The sequence below is a fragment of the Typopeltis vanoorti genome, chromosome 1, assembly GCF_054136105.1.
Source record: "Typopeltis vanoorti isolate ZY-2024b chromosome 1, IOZ_Tvanoo_1.0, whole genome shotgun sequence".
Classification (NCBI taxonomy): Eukaryota; Metazoa; Arthropoda; class Arachnida; order Uropygi; family Thelyphonidae; genus Typopeltis; species Typopeltis vanoorti.
Window position 1 is genome coordinate 90,548,164 of NC_143549.1, and position 16,467 is coordinate 90,564,630.

A 16,467-nucleotide genomic window follows, 5' to 3' on the forward strand; every position below is an offset into this window, starting at 1 on the left:
TGACTCTGGCAACCCATTCCATTCATTCACAACTCTCCAGGCAAAAATCTAGTCCTCCCACCCCCCAACTAACACTTTTACTCAACTTCCAGGAGTTCTTGTTAACCTCTTGTTCTGCACTTCTAGCCAAGTACTGAAACATTTCTCCTGCATCAATTCTATAAAACCCTTTAAGTAACTTAAATGTTTCTATCACATTCATTTCCTTTTTTTTTGCCTATAACCAACTTCTGCAGCCCACACACTTGCCCTCAATCTCCTCATAGGGAACATTCCACAGACCACTCATCATCTTCGTTGCTTGCCTCTGAATCCTCTCTGCTCCTCTTCATCATCGAGAAGCCCAGAAAAACCATACCTGAGCACAGTATTCCAAATGTAGACACATCAAGGCTTTATAAAGAGGAAAAACAACTTCCTTATTTCTACTTGTTTGTGTTCTTCAATAGCAAAGTAATCTTATGGGCTACCTTAGCGATGTGTCCCCTAAACTTCAACTCTATGCCTACCACCACCCTAAAACCTCTAGTTCCATCAGTGTGGTACACTGCTTGTAATCTATTTATCTCAAAATGCATAACTTTACATTTCTTCACATTAAACTGACACCCATTATCTTTGCTCATTCTGATAGCCTATTTAAATCACATAGGCAAAGTGGATATTAGATCCAACATTATTTCAAAGTCGAATGTTTGTGAAAACTATTGTGAAAGTTTTGTAAAATTGATCTGATGTTGAGGATTGTATTCTCATAAACTTAGGTTAATTTTGTGTCGTCGAAATGAAGCCATATGGCTCTTTCTTTAGTAGCTATTTAAATCATCCTGCAAGCTATCCCCATTGCCTTGATTCATTATTACTCTACCTTCTTTTGCACCATCAGCAAACAACTGAATATTTCCTTTCAGGTTATTTCCTATATCATTTATGTACAAAGTAAACAGTAGTAGTTCCTGCACTGATCCTTGTAGCACACCACTGGTCACTAGCTTTCATCTGTATTCTTCTCCTCTGCACACCACCTTTTCATATCTGTCCAGCAGCTATCATCTTATATATCTAACAAATGTCATATCCAACCTCATTTGTTCTAATTTGAGTGACAGAGTACCATATGGTATTCTATCAAATGCCTTTGCAAAATCCAGGTGTCATCATGTAGCCATTTCCTTTATCCAACTTTGCTGTTACTCTAGTATAAAAAGTTAGAAATTTTTAAGGCATGACTGACTCCTCACAAAGCCATCTCATAGAGTATCATATTCCTATACACCCAGTCCTGAATTCTCTTTTTGATCAATTTTTCTAGTACTTTTGCCACCACTCTTGAGATACTGATTAGTCTAAAATTTGCTACTGCAGTCTTAGAACCTCTCTTATGCAAGGGAATTAATTTGCCCTCTTTCCACATCCTTGGAACTCTCTCAGACTGAGATTTAAACAACCTAGTCAGAGGTATTGCCAGTTCCCTTACATATTTTAAATGCGAGCTGATCCATCTAATCCTGCAGCTGTATTTACATTGAGATTCTACAATATCCTGAGAACCTCCAATTCATCCACCTCTGTTTACAGGACATTTTCATTTTCTGCAGCTCATGCTTAATGATATTACTCATTCATTTAATGTCAGTACCGAACAACAGCAGAGTGGCTATCAGGGATGTTGTAGCTCAAATTGTTATTTAAATGTTCACAATTAAGGATGATTTCTCTGGACTCCACAATTTTTCTTTCAAACTCATCATGGCAATGAAAGATGCTTTCGGATCTATCCCAGCAGACTGAATGACTCTGCAAGCATGCACTCAACAAACAATGCCACGATTGTAAGAACAACTTAAACATAAATGCAACGTTTTTTCATGTCAATTATGTAGTGCAATTTTCCTGTGCTTCACAGTTTTAAACTTCAGTGTTTTTATTACTGTTTCCGATTCTTAGAAGAACCTGAAGAAGGCTATCAAAAGCGGAAATTAGTTGTGTTTTTATTTTAATAAAGCCTTACTATTATTCTTGGTTTTAGTCATTAAATCTTTTTATTAAAATATATCATAACAACTGAGTCGATGTTCCTGAACATGTATGTGTGTATATATATATATATGTGTATATGTATATATATATATATATACATATATAAGGATACCAAGTAATTTTATAAACTTGGTTTTTTTTACTCCTTCTCCCAAGTAAGCAAAACAGTTAAGTTTGTGCCTGAACGTAGTTCAAGTCTAAAAGGTAGCGCAACTCTAGGGCAACTTGTTGTAAAGGTGGGTAAAGCTCTGATCACTATTCTTAGTATTTCCCATAATGTAAAACACATCTCACTAGAAGATGTATACTGTTATACATTATGGGTGGGGGGGGGGGGTCACTACTCAGACCGGTTTCAACCTTTATTGGTCTCCTTTTCACACACACACACACACACACACACATATATATATATATATATATATATATATACATACACACATACATATACGCAGCTTCTGTCCAAAAAGAAACTGAACTTTTGATAGAAAATAAAACACGGACCAATAATAATTATTCAAATAATTTATTTCAATCAATTTACTCTCCCTCAGCTTTGATGCAGCAGTTGGCATGGTCAATTAATTCATTAAATGAGTTTTTTATATCGGTTTTTGGGATACTGTTGAGGATCGTGGTTACTACCGCTTGAACGTTTTCAATGTAATGAAAGGAAAGCAAATCGCTTTCCTTTCATTGGCAAATGAAGTCGGAGGAAGAGAAAGAAGTCACAGGGTGCTAAATCAGGTGAATACGGCGAGTTATCCAACACACAAACTTGGTTTTTGCTCAAAAACTGTCTCACAATGTTTGAACAATGAGATGGTGCATTATCATGTAAAAGTGACCAGCTGCCTGCATCACGATATCCATGCCGTACGCGAAGAATTCTTGCTATCAATCGCTTCAAATCTTCGAGATAAAACTCACCATTGACCATTTGGCCAGGCGGAATGAATTCTTTAATGCCCCTGGAATCGTAGAAACAAATCAGCATTGTCTTTACTTTTGACTTCTCCAAACGACTTTTTTTTGGATGCCCCCTCTTCTGGTGGTCTCCACTCAGCACTCTGGCCCTTTTGTTTCGGGCTCATAATCAAAACACCACGTTTCATCACCAGCAACGATTGTTTCAAGGAAGTTTGAGTCCTTACTAGCGGTTTTAATGAGGTTCTTGCAGCATTGAATTTAATACATTTTTTTGGTTGTTGGTAAACTTGTGGGGAACAAATTGCGAATTCAATTTACAAAGGCCCAAACTCTCGGTCAAAATGTTGTACACAGTTGATTTTGGAATCCCCAATTCATCTTCAATCAATATCATGGACGATTTTGGGTTTTTTTGATGAAATCACGCACTTTTTGGATATTAACTTCACTCAGTCCAGTTTTTGGACAGCCCGGCTTTTCGTCATCCTCAAGCGTCTCATGACCACTTTGAAATCACTTAAACCACTCATAAACTTGAGTATGGGATAAGCATTCATCACCATACGCTTTTTGAAGCATTTGATATGTTTTGGTAAAACCTTTACCATTAACACAAAAGTCAATCACAGCTCTCTGTTTGAAACTCATTTTCCGACTGTTCGTCAAAACATACTGTCACTCTTGGTACTATAACTCAGCTTCTAATGAAACAAATGTTATAAGCAGTTGACACAACACTAATGAAGGTTGCCACTTTTGACAACAAAATGATACAACAGATGGCAGCACTAGTTTCTTCTATTTTCGAAAAGTTCGGTTTCTTTTTGGACAGAGGGTGTGTATATATATACAGGGCTGGCAAAAGTGGGCATGCGGGCACCGCCATCTGGGCACGGTTCATAAGTTCATTTTTCAGAAACACAATTTTTATCATAAAAACAAAAATTTCTTAGAATGATCAATATTAAAATAAATAAGCCCGGATACACCGAATAAAAATTTTTAAAAAAATTGTATATTGCCGCCTCTTTGATCAGCCTGCTGTTCACAATTTTGGTGAGAGCAGACTAAATCCTTGCCTGTAGAATGTTGTCTACTGCAGTCTATCTAAAGTGAAACGGAGAACAGTTTTTATGCGCAGAAACAAATTTTCATACAAAACATTTGTTGCTAGTTAACCAGTCATAAGGTACGCATCTCAGTAGGCTACTGACAGTAGCGCAGTACAGACTATTATTTCTTCTCTGTGTCATATTGTGTAATAATTTCTTGTGGGTATAAAACAGAAATGGAATCAAAAATTAAAAAAAAGTTATCCGGTATACAAAATCATAAGCGTCGTTGCTAAAGAAGCAAACATTCAGAAACGAACTGGGGCTCTTAATAAATTTGTTAAAATATTAAAATATTCTGATGCAGATTGTAACCAACTTGATACATCAGAAATCAGAGTTGAAGAACCATGCACATCATCCAGTTTGCATGAAAGTATTATTGCAACTATTGACGCATAATTTAAGTGAAAAACATTTAGGAGAAGTTTAGTTGTAGTTGACCACGAAACTAACACATTGTTAGTCTCTGTAAATTTAGAAGATCCAGGTGAATTACGAGGTGCTTTAATTAAAATGGGGCCTGTTCAAAAGAAAAATATAATATATCCCAGAGATACATATGGTCATAAATTTGGCGACACATATTATAATAGAAAAATAGAAAACGGGGAGCTCGTGCCAAGAACATGGCTCATTTATTCTGAAACTTTAAATTCTGTTTTTTGCTTTTGTTGCAAACTTTTCAAAAAAGAACCGAGTGAAGAGGTGGATGCAGAACAAGAATTTAAAACTGGTACGGAAGTTCGACGAAGAAAGAAGACACAACAATTTGACTACAAGCAAAATTAAAATTCATTTTAATTTTGTTAGAGATTTGGGTTTGTGAGAAGGCTATAATCCCTGTATAATTATATTCAACGATTAAAGTGAAGTGGCTTTATCAAAATTTGCTTTTAACTTTTGAGAATTTTTTGAATATTCGGGTTTTTAACGATTATCCAGCCTAGTCAACACCCCTGGTTCGTTACATTTATTGAACCAATGTGTGGCTGTTCTGTCAAAATTTATTTAAGAAATTTCAAATAATTAAAATTTTTATTATCATAAAAGAACCAGCCACGCCCGGATCATTACAGGGGGCGCCTAGATAGAAATTGCATGCGGGCGGCAAAGACCCTAGCGCCGGTTCTGTGTGTGTGTATCAGCCAAAGACCTATAACATGACACTGCTGTGTGTGTGTGTGTGTGGAAAGTGGCTGTAAAGAAGAAAATAATTTCCTGAAGACTTGAGAGTTATAATCATTGGGGGAAAGCAGTATGAGGAAGACTGTTCCAAAGTAGCTGATTATGTAGAGAATAAAGGAAAGATAATAATGAACTGGATGTTGGTCATATTCGTACATACGTGATTGCAGAAAGTGGAGTTATAGTTGTAATTAATTCAGTGGAACTGACTCATGAAACACCTGTATAAATAATGCAACAACTTGGAGTCTAGGAAAATGACTGGAGGGAGCCAGTCATTTTCTATTTCATGTTCTCTTCTTGTTATCATTGGTTAAAGATCTTAAAGCATGAATTACTTGAGTACTACAATATTTTGAAAATGAAAGTGGAGAGTACTGTCATCAGTAAAGCTGTGAATAGGATTGGATGTTAGAGAGCAATGAGAGGACACGTTGACCTGTAGGAGGAAGAGCGTAAGTGAAAGCATGCAACCCTGATTCAGTGAACAACCAGAATGGAACTGGCAGTCTGTTTCACAGAGATGGAGGAATGCTATAAGATAGTAGTTTGGTAAGAAGGCCATGATTCCAGACTTGATCAAATGCCTTGAAATATTAAGAGTGACCACTTGAGGTTCTCCAAACTTGTCCAAAGGTGGGTGAGGTTGGCTAGGAGATCTTCTGTGGAATTATGCTAGTTGTATCATGCTGATATGGGGGAGAACTCATAATACTAATAGCTGTATATGTTATTCAAATAATATATACTCTGCATTATTATGATATGACTGTATCATGATCTTCAACACTTCTAATACAATTAATCATAAAATAACATGAGAATCTTCAAATAGTGAAAATTTCTTTCAGGGTGTTCTTTTCTCATTGGATTTTTTATTTTTGTCTGTGTTGCAATGTTTTGGTCAATTATCACATGACATCTTCTGACAAGCCCGAGGAATCATTGTTGCAGACCCTTTGCCACAATCCACCATCCAATATCATACTATCACCATTAACTGCACAATAGACATTCTCCGTTACCAATTACTGGCCAGTAAATGGTAACGTCATTTGTATATGCATAGTCATTTGTATATGTTAATTGCCTGTGTTCTCTGGCTTACTTTCCATATGAAAAATCCAATTTTCCAGAAAGTTTGGGGGAAACCCTGCTATCTCCATTTGACATCAGCTATCTTACCTTCAATTGAAAAAACTCATATGAAATAATTAATGTTATCTTTTATAAGAATAGAATAATATTCTTGAAAATAAACTTAGAAGCCAGTCGTCAATAAATTATTAGAGTTGTGTTAACTTATAATCAGTATAATAAAGTCTGTCAAGCATCTTTTTTTAGTACATGGAAAAACTCGCTCACATTGGTAGATTATTGCAAGACCAAGACCAGGTTATTGTTGTGTTGAGACTTTCTTGAAGTCTCAGGACTCATGATGAAATGTCACTCCACAAAATACTGTTTCGCACCACTCTACCTCACAAATGTATTAAGTACATGCATATGTTCTCTGGCTGGCTTCTCTTTGTTGGTGGTTATAACCTAGGCTTTCTGTTAGAAAAACCTGCCACTTCCAATTAATCATCTTAGGGGAGTTCCCATTAAAATTTAAAAAATAATAATAAAATAAAAATGTCCATATAACTCGGGACCTGTCACAGCAAGCTCCTTAAATTAATAGAAGAAATTCTAATTACATGGGACTCTAACCAAACTTTCATATATCAAATGCACCTCAGAAGAAAAAATTAAAATGATGCATGGGCAAATGCAACTTTAGAATCACCTTTTAAACTCCTTGCATAAAAGAGAAGGTTTTTAGGAAGAGAGTTGTATAAGGAAGATGCCATTAAGCTTACTTTGAACTAAAATGGGTTGCAAGCTTAATGATTTTGGATGTGTACAAGTTGTTTGTCATATTTACAAGACTGAGCACTGAATGTATTTCTGAGTTCTTAAAATTCCTCATGCTAGTATGGATTACTTTACAACAAAAGGTGATGATAAAGTGGAACTTAGTATGGAAGAGAGCAAATTTTTACAGAAAAGAATCTGAAGATCATTGTATGTTGAGTACTCTCACATGAAAAGCTGCAATGTGATCACCAAAGAATTCAAACAGTATTGAACAATAAATATACCAATGCACAGAGCATTGCAGCATGGAATTTCCTCCCATCAATTATTCCCACAAATTCATGATAAGAGTTTTTGCACATTAATGACCTCTTATTGCAATGGATGACTGTTTTGAAATATGTACTTTAAAGGGACGAATCTCAATTTTTATTAGATGACAGACATTGCATCTTGCAACAAGCGAGCAAATGCTACAGCAGAATTGCATTATCTCAGTTTTAAAACATTATGGTGTGTGTGTAATATGTGGTTGTTTTTCATGGTATATAGATATATTTATTGTATTGAATGGGTACATTTGCATCTACGGAATTCTGTAATAATGTTATGACTTTGTTCCAGCAAAGACATACTCTCCTGTCACATCGCAAAGTTTACTGCCACTACACTTGATTTGAGAAATAACATGTCTCTGATGTACTAGCCAATTTAGGGTCTGATTTTAATGTGACTGAGCAGATGTACGAAGAAGTTTCACTTCATCCATGTGGACCTTCGGGGATAAGGAACCATTCCTGAAGGCCACTTAACTGACAGAACTCAAGATAATCCTGGAAGTAAAATGGTGGTTAATTTCCCATGAAACTAATCAGAAATATGAAGAAATCTATCATCATTATCAAATTCCTGATATATATACCCTCGAGGGGTGTACAGAATATGATAGTACTGTATGAAAAACTTACATCATCACTAACTTCCTATCTACAATTTTCCTCCAAATCAATCTTTTTCCTATCAAGATTCCAACATTGTCAGTTCTTATATTTCTATCTTCTAAGGCACTTTTTACTGTATCAATTCACCTATATCTTTGTCTTCCTCTGGGTCTTTTTCCTGCCAACCTGGCAAAGAACACTTGTTTTGCTAATCTTACCTCTCCCATTCTGTTTAAGTGACCATACCACCTGAGATTGGCTCTGCTAATACATTCCTGGATGCTAACAATATTAAGTTCCTTCCTAATATCCTCATTTTTAATATGATATTGCCACTGATGCCATCTGTTCACCCCTCTAATCTTTCTCAAGATTCTCATGTCTCTAGTCTTTGATCAAATGTTTTATTTCGAACCCAGCTCTCAGATCCATAAGTTAAAATTGGTTTGAACACTGTCTTGTATACAGCTAATTTAGTGTTTTAACTAATTTCTTTCTTATTCCATATAAATTTATTCAGTTGACTTCCTACCATACCAGCTTTATTGATTCTGTTGTCTATTTCCATATTTAATTTATCATCATCAAATTCCTGCCATGAAAAAAATTACATCATTATTAATTTCCTATCTACAATTTTCCTCCAAATCAGTCTGTTATTTGTCAACACTCCAACATTATCAGATCTTATATTTCTATCGTCTAAAGCACTTTGTACCGTATCAATCCACCTATATCTTGGTCTTCCTCTGGGTCGTTTTGCTGCCAACCTGGCAGAGAACACTTGTTTTGCTAATCTTTCTTCGCCCATTCTGTTTAAGTGACCGTAATTTAATTTACCATCTTCACTAAAAATCGTGCCTAAGTAGCTGAAATGTTTTACATGTTCTATAGGTTCTCCATTCAAAATGCAGTTGATACTTTCAATGCTTCTGCCTATTTTCATTGTCTTCGTCTTGTTATTGCTGACCTTTATACCAAATTTATTACAAGAGTTATTCAATTTAGTCGGGGAATCTTGCAGACTTGTAGCAGATTTATTTAGAAGTATAACATCATCTGCATAGAGTCAAGAGCTGAGATTAACATCTCCAATTTTGATATCAGGTTTAATATCACTTTCCTTCATAAGAAATTTTATCTATCATGTATATACTAAATGCCGTGATAAAAGCAAAGGCCTACACATTATTAAAAAGAAATTTAATCTTTGCCTGTATGTCTTAGGTATATCATTGCATATATACCTCCCTTTAAGTACATAGTAGTGAGTATAAAACCTTCCTCTCCAGTACATTCCAATGAAATAATTAAACCAAACACCAATAATGTTGGAAGTTTATTTTGCACTTGGTTATACTATAATAAATTTAGTTTAATCCTTTATCCAAGTGTAAGCAAACAAAGTTTGCACCTGAAAATATCTTCAGGACTGAGGTAAGGTGGTACAACATTAGGCAGCTCACAGCAAAGGTGGACCAAGCTCTCATCACTCCTTGTCTCAGTATCTCCCATAATGCAAAGCACATATCCTTGCAGATGTGTATACTGCTATGTATTAAGGGAAAGGCAATAAAATTAACAATAATAAAACTGATTTTGTGCATCGATTTATTACTATGGATGAGACTTGGATTCACTATTATACACAGAATCCAAACAGCAGTCAAAACAGTGGACAGAAGCCGGTTGTTCAGCACCTGAGATGATAAAGTCGGTTCCATCAGCAGGAAAGGTCATGACATCAGTGTTTTGGGATGCTAAAGGCATTTTGTTTATTAATTATCTTGAAAATGGTAAAACAATAACCTAGAATATTATTCTGATCTTTTAACCAGACTAGACGAAAAAATTTGTGAGAAAAGACCCAGTTTACAGAAATAAAAATCATCTTTCATCAGGACAGTGCACCTGCCCACAAAAGTGTTTTGGCAATGGGAAAATTAAAGGATCTGCATTACACACCAGAATCCAAACAGCAGTCAAAACAGTGAACAGAAGTCGGTTGTTCAGTGCCTAAGAGGACAAAGTCGGTTCCATCAGCAGGAAAGGTCATGGCATCGGTGTTTTGGGAATGAATTGTTGGAACATCCACCTTATTCCCTAGATTTGGCTCCCCTCTGACTTCTATCTCTATCCAAAACTTGCTCTTCCTCGCTGGTCAGCGTTTTTCTTCGAATCAAGAGGTGATTGCAGCTGTAGAGGGGGTATTTTGTAGATCTTGCTGAGAACCGCTATAGGGACGGGATAATGGTTCTGGAGCATTGTTGGAATAAATATTAGTCTTAAGGGAGATTATGTTGAAAAATAAAAATAATTTCTCATCTCATTTCAACTTCCTTTCCCTCTTTTACCTTGTGTGTCGAGGGTTTATTAATCATCGTACCTCAAACCTTTCACAGGATAAGGTGGTCAGCCCTATGCCCTGGTGTATCTGTCCACAGTGATGTTGAGTTCTCAAGGCTGGTTTGCCTGCTTTGTGGATGAAAAACCCCAGATAAACTGGGGAGAAAAACCCTACTGTCCACCCCCAAGACCAGCTAACTTGGCTATGACTGAGGAAGATCCTTGAGCTCCTCACGTCACCGATAGGAATTGAACCTCTAGGACACTCCTTCCCTAGACATATGGTTGCGAAGCACACGGCCACTAGGCTAACTGTGCAGACAAAAATAATTTTGAAATTATAAATTTGTTTTTTCATTGCTAGGCCGAGAACTTTTCCGACCACCCTCGCATTGCCCGAGCCAACATATTAACATTGTCCTTAGCATTTAAATTGCAAATATTATGACAGCAAAACCATAAAAGAGAACACAGTTTTCTTAGTATCAGGTGTTCATGAAATATTAGCATAACTGTCGTTAAAATGAAGTATATTCTCTTTTGGAGCATTAAGATAATGTTCAAGTGGTATAAATGTTAGTTGCATTGCACATGTAATTAACAGCATATTTTATGAGATATCTAAATATGCACAGTCAAGGGCTCATTAAGAAGGCCATGCATCACCCACACCAGCCATCATACCTTCTCTTAAACTCATTCATACTAGATGCATTCACTACCTCAACAGGCAAATTGTTTCACTCCTCATAATTCTGAGAGAAAAAATCTAGCTCTCATTCCTTTCTTAGCTATATGCAAATTTAACTTCCACAGACTGTGGAAGTTAAATTTGCATATAGCTAAAAAATCAACCCCCTTGTCCTCTCCCTATCTTCCATATAATGAAAAATTTTATCAACTTAAATTTTATTTATAACACCCTCTCAAAAGTTTATAGAGCTCTATCATATCAACCTTCTTTCTTCTGTCTACTAGTGTACACACGCACATACTGTCAACCTAGCGTAATCTACATTCCATAATTCTGGTATCATATTTGTAATTCTTCATTGCAGCCTATCCCTGTGAATGCAGGAGACTAAACCTCCTGTGCATATGTTTGGTCTGGGTGCAGTCGTATCAAGGCCTTGTAAAGAGTCAAGACAACTTCCCTATTCTTACATGTCAGTGTTTGCTTCAATATTGCAATGATCCTCTTAGTTGTATTTGCTTCTTCTACAAATTTCTCTGTTCTTCCAGCTCAATAAACTCTTCATTTGAAAGTTCCTCTTCCACCAACTGGTTTAGATCTTCATTATTGGTCTCCAACTCTTTGGCTAGCACTATTTTTACCATCAACCTCTTATAAGGCTTTGTATCAAATTCTGTGAATGTGCAAACATATTCTTCTTCAAAAACCATTCATATACACTGCTATCACCTCACATCATGGTGTCTACATTTTTTGTACACTGCAAGATATATTCTTTCCAAAAATTGAGGATTTCTCACTCTCAGTAGTAGTAGTAGTAGTAACACTTTAATACATGGGTGCAGGAGTGAGGTGGTATTTGGTGAATGTGTTATATGATGGCTATCATTAGTACAAGTGGTGGTTATAAGTTGGGGACTGACTGTATAAAAGGAAGAGAGTGGGTGACAGAATGGAGCCATGTGACAACTCAGCATTAGTTGCAAAGTTTAAAGTATGGATCCATATACCATCTCATATAATGTTCATCCCGTCAAAAAGCTGGCAATCGATTTACAGAAGTCAGAGGGTAGATTAAATGATGGGAGCTTACTTAGTTGACCTTTGTTACATCCAATTAAATGCCTTGTAGGCATCACACACACACAGCCTTTATTAAACTTTTCCATGGCAGTTATTCACAGTTTGGTGGCATCAGTAAGCAGATCCCCTGTATCAACAATGGCAGAATCCATACTGTCAATTTATTATTTGAGAGGCGTAAAGGTTGTGGTATAGAAGTTTTTTTTTTATGGAGAACCCATCCACAAATGGATGGTCAACCTATATCACACTAGTACTGCAGATGGGCAATAAGACAGACTATTCCAGAGGACAGCAGTGAAGTTGGTGAATGAAGAGGAGGAAAAATTTGTTCTTTGGGTTTGTAGTTGAACTGTTGGAGGGTGTTGATTGGCTGCTGCATGCATTCAGATGGATTTGACAGAGGGGTGGGAGAATTATTGATGGTAATTCTGATGAACAGCAGCCATAGAAGTGCTTATACACCTCTGAATAAAAATATTAGATAATCGAAGAAAATGTGTTGAATGATTTACAATTCTAATTTATTGCATAGAAAATAATTATTACCAAATATGAATTAGCATCATCTAAATCTATGTACTTTGTAGATTATATAACCATATGAACACATAATAAGTATGTAATATAAATTATAAGAAAACTGCTTTTTGAAAACATTCACAAAATTAGAATAATTTTTAACACGGTTCAATATATTAGAATATTCCAAGTTTTTCCGATTGGTTTTGAGGAGAGCATAGAAATAGCATATATTTCAGTAGCTGTGGGACTGACATGTGTGAGGAATTTCTTGTCCGTGGATTTCAGTTTATTATTTTTTATTAAATATAGCTAAGGAATTGAAACATTCTCAAGCAAGCATGAGTAGAGTATTAAGACAGTATTCTGATAACCAGTGTTTTCAAAATAATCGCTGCAATAGCATTCGAAAGATAACTACATTAAGAGATGAGAGGAGATTGAAGAATATTGTGAAGAAAAACAGCTTCTGAGGTGCAAGATATTTTCACAGGAGATTGAATGAACTAGGTGTGAATGTGTCTAAATCTATGACATTAAGATGATTTCACAAATTGGGTTTTAAATCGTGTGCCTAAGACAAAAGCCCCCTTATGACTTCCAAGCAAAAGGCAGCTAGAGTGCAATCGTGTAAGCAAAGACTGTTGTGGGGGTCAAGAGGACTGAAAAAAGGCACTGTTTAGTGATGAAGGTATGTTTTGTGTGTCCCATGGTCATCAAGAGATACGTGTTTGGCAGCTTAAGCAAGAAGCATTTGATAAAGAATGCATGATGTGTTCAGTGAAATTTGCATTCTCTGTAATGGTATGGGCTTGTATGGCTGCAGAGGGTCCAAGTAGGCTGTGTGTTGTGTACACAGCCTACTTGGAGTCAGTTCCAAAGTGTACCAAGAAATTCTTGAGCACTTTATGTTAAGAGTCAGTTCCAAAGTGTACCAAGAAATTCTTGAGTACTTTATGTTACCAGCATCAGAAGATTTATGAGATAGTGATTTCCTTTTTTCAGCAAGATTTAGCGTTTTGTCACACTTCTTAGGCCACTACGAGATGGTTCAAAGAAAGCTAAATCACTGTAATTCCTTCACTGACAAACTCTCCAGGTTTAAACTCCATTGAGAATTTGTGAGGAATTTTGAAGAAGCATTTTGATTTCAAAAAAAAAAAAAAGTGAACTGCTAGTAAACAGTATTGCTGAACGGTTTACAAATAGTCATAAAACCTAAGCGTGGATGCAAGAAAGTACTAATTATCATGTTTCCCCTTTGACTAATTTTTGTGCATTTATTTTTGTATTATTCTAATATTTTGAACCATGTAAAAATTATTCTAATTTTGTGAATGTTTTCAGATAACAGCTTTCTTATAATTTATATTACATTTTTATGTGTTTACATGGTCATATAATCTACAAAGCGCTTAGATTTAGATTATGCTTATTCGTATTTGGTAATAATTACTTTCTATGCCATAAATTAGAATTGCAAATCCTTCAACACATTTTCTTTGAGTATTCTAATTTTTTTTATTCAGAGGTGTAGAAGATACATGTTTCAAAAACTGAATGCCTGAGTAGAGTGGAATATATTAGAGAGAGAGAGAGGGGGGGGGGGGCATCAATCAATCTGACGGCCTTTTCTATATAGAATTCAGTATTTTTAGGTCTCTTAGAGGCCCTACTTCAGGTGTGAGAGTAGTATTCAATGGTTGGGAAAATTTGTGATTTGTATACGATTAGTAGCTGTTTGGAGTTGAGCATATGGTTTTTTTTAGAGACAACTGAAGCAAGTGAAACTGGATGGAGGATTTATTTTTCTTAGAAATTGGTTGAATATAAGCTAATTTCCAGGTTGCAGGATAGTACCAGTGGAATAAGAAAGAGCCAAAGTTAAGAGGAGGTGGAGTAGTTTGCTAAGCAAAGCTGGATATTTAAAAGACAGGAACTCCAACTTCATTCTCGCTCTACATTAAAACTTATCACAAATGCACAATAACCATTCATTAATTCAAATTTGACTTTGTATGGACTTAGTATATGCAGAAACTCACTTCTTATACAAATGGCAGTTATGCCTTTGAGTTCTTTGCAAAAACCATCAGGTGCCTTTTGTTAATCTGGTACTGCTGTAATAATGCTTGAAGACAAAGCCATCCAGTTGGTATTACTCTTTTTTTTCCAGGTTTTATGCTAAGGATCAAAAGGCAAATCACTTCATACCATATTAAACAATGTACCAAATGCCTACTATATTTTTTTTTATCAAAATAACATTGAAAAAAAAAATCTTAAATAACTTTTAATATCAAAAACTCTTCTGGTCCTGATAATACCCACCCAATTAAAAGTGTGCTCTGGAACTAACACTTATCTTGTATTGTCTCTACATTATATTCACCTAAAAAAAAAAAAAAAAAAACACTGCCATTGAAAGTTCCAAATCATTGCCCTTATCTCAAACCTCTAAAATGTTGATGACCTTATCCATTAAACTTCTTCACTACCTGGAGGCTCAACAATTATTCAGTATCCACCACTGTGGATTCTGGCACTCTAGGTCCATGGCAGATCTCCTAGCCAACCCACTAGCCTCTGGACACATACCATGCAAAGTTTTGAGAAACTTGCATTTGATTAGGTCTAGTATTGAAGTATACCCTCGATTTCAATGCTTATATTTATGTGCATCCTTCTATAACTGAGAAAACAAGTTTCTATATATTCATTCAGTGCATGGTGGATAGCCACCTCTTTTTGAAGTTCTCCACCAATTTGAATTCTCTAAAAAGAATTTTTGAAAGATTTTTGGGCTACCCTTCACCCCAAAAGTGCTTGCATTATGGAACCAGTTTGTTCCTATTTAATAACCAGACAATGAAAAATAATTTCATAAATTGCAAAGGTGCTTTCTCCACCTTTGCATCGAGTTGCCTGGTGTTGCACTACCTTACCCCAGTCCTGAAGATACTTTCAAGCACAAACTTTGTTTGCTCACACTTGGATAAAGGATTAAACTAAACTTATTATAGCCTAACCAAGTGAAAAATAAACTCTCAACATCTTTCTCTGAATCTGGAGTCATTTATTAATAAGGTGGCACACCCTTTGGCAACTCCTATAGGTTAGGATGACCTCTCATTGCTTCTGCCTTTGTATCTCCACTACTGGGCCTGGCTCCCACTGATGAGACCCCAATAAAGGTCGAAACCGGTATGGATAGTGGCCCTTGCCTTAATGCATAGCATTACACATATCCGCAAGGAGATGTGCTTTGCATTATGAGAGATACTGAGATAGGAGTGATGTGAGCTTAGAGCTCTCTCCACCTTTGCAACGAGTTGCCTGGTGTTGCACTACCTTACCCCAGTCCTGAAGATACTTTCAGGTGCAAACTTTGTTTGCTCACACTTGGATAAAGGATTAAACTAACTTGTTATAGATGATTTTTTATTGTCTAGTGTGAGATTGCTAATTCTGAGGTATATTGAAAAAGTACAGTGTTCTTTTGGTCTCAAAAGCAAGATTTCCAAATTAACTGACCTTCAATCCACCTGCAATGACTAATGTGTATACTGTTGTTTATGACTTTCATGAGTGAGATTAATATTTAAAAAAACTGATGAATAATTATTTTATTCAGCCGTCAAATGCAGGATAAACTAAGTATATAAAGAATTGAACAGAGTTGTTTAGTTTTTATGTACTTTTATGTTGGAATGCAACATAATGCCATACTACTAGATGACTAGTATCCTCT

The 16,467-nt window shown here is 35.9% G+C and overlaps 1 protein-coding gene across 3 annotated transcripts in view; it reads left to right on the top strand.

Moving 5' to 3' along the window:
• The window catches only part of LOC150110194 (katanin p80 WD40 repeat-containing subunit B1-like), a 351,290-nt gene that overhangs the window by 230,716 nt on the left and 104,107 nt on the right, over positions 1-16,467 (top strand). The window lies entirely within an intron of this gene.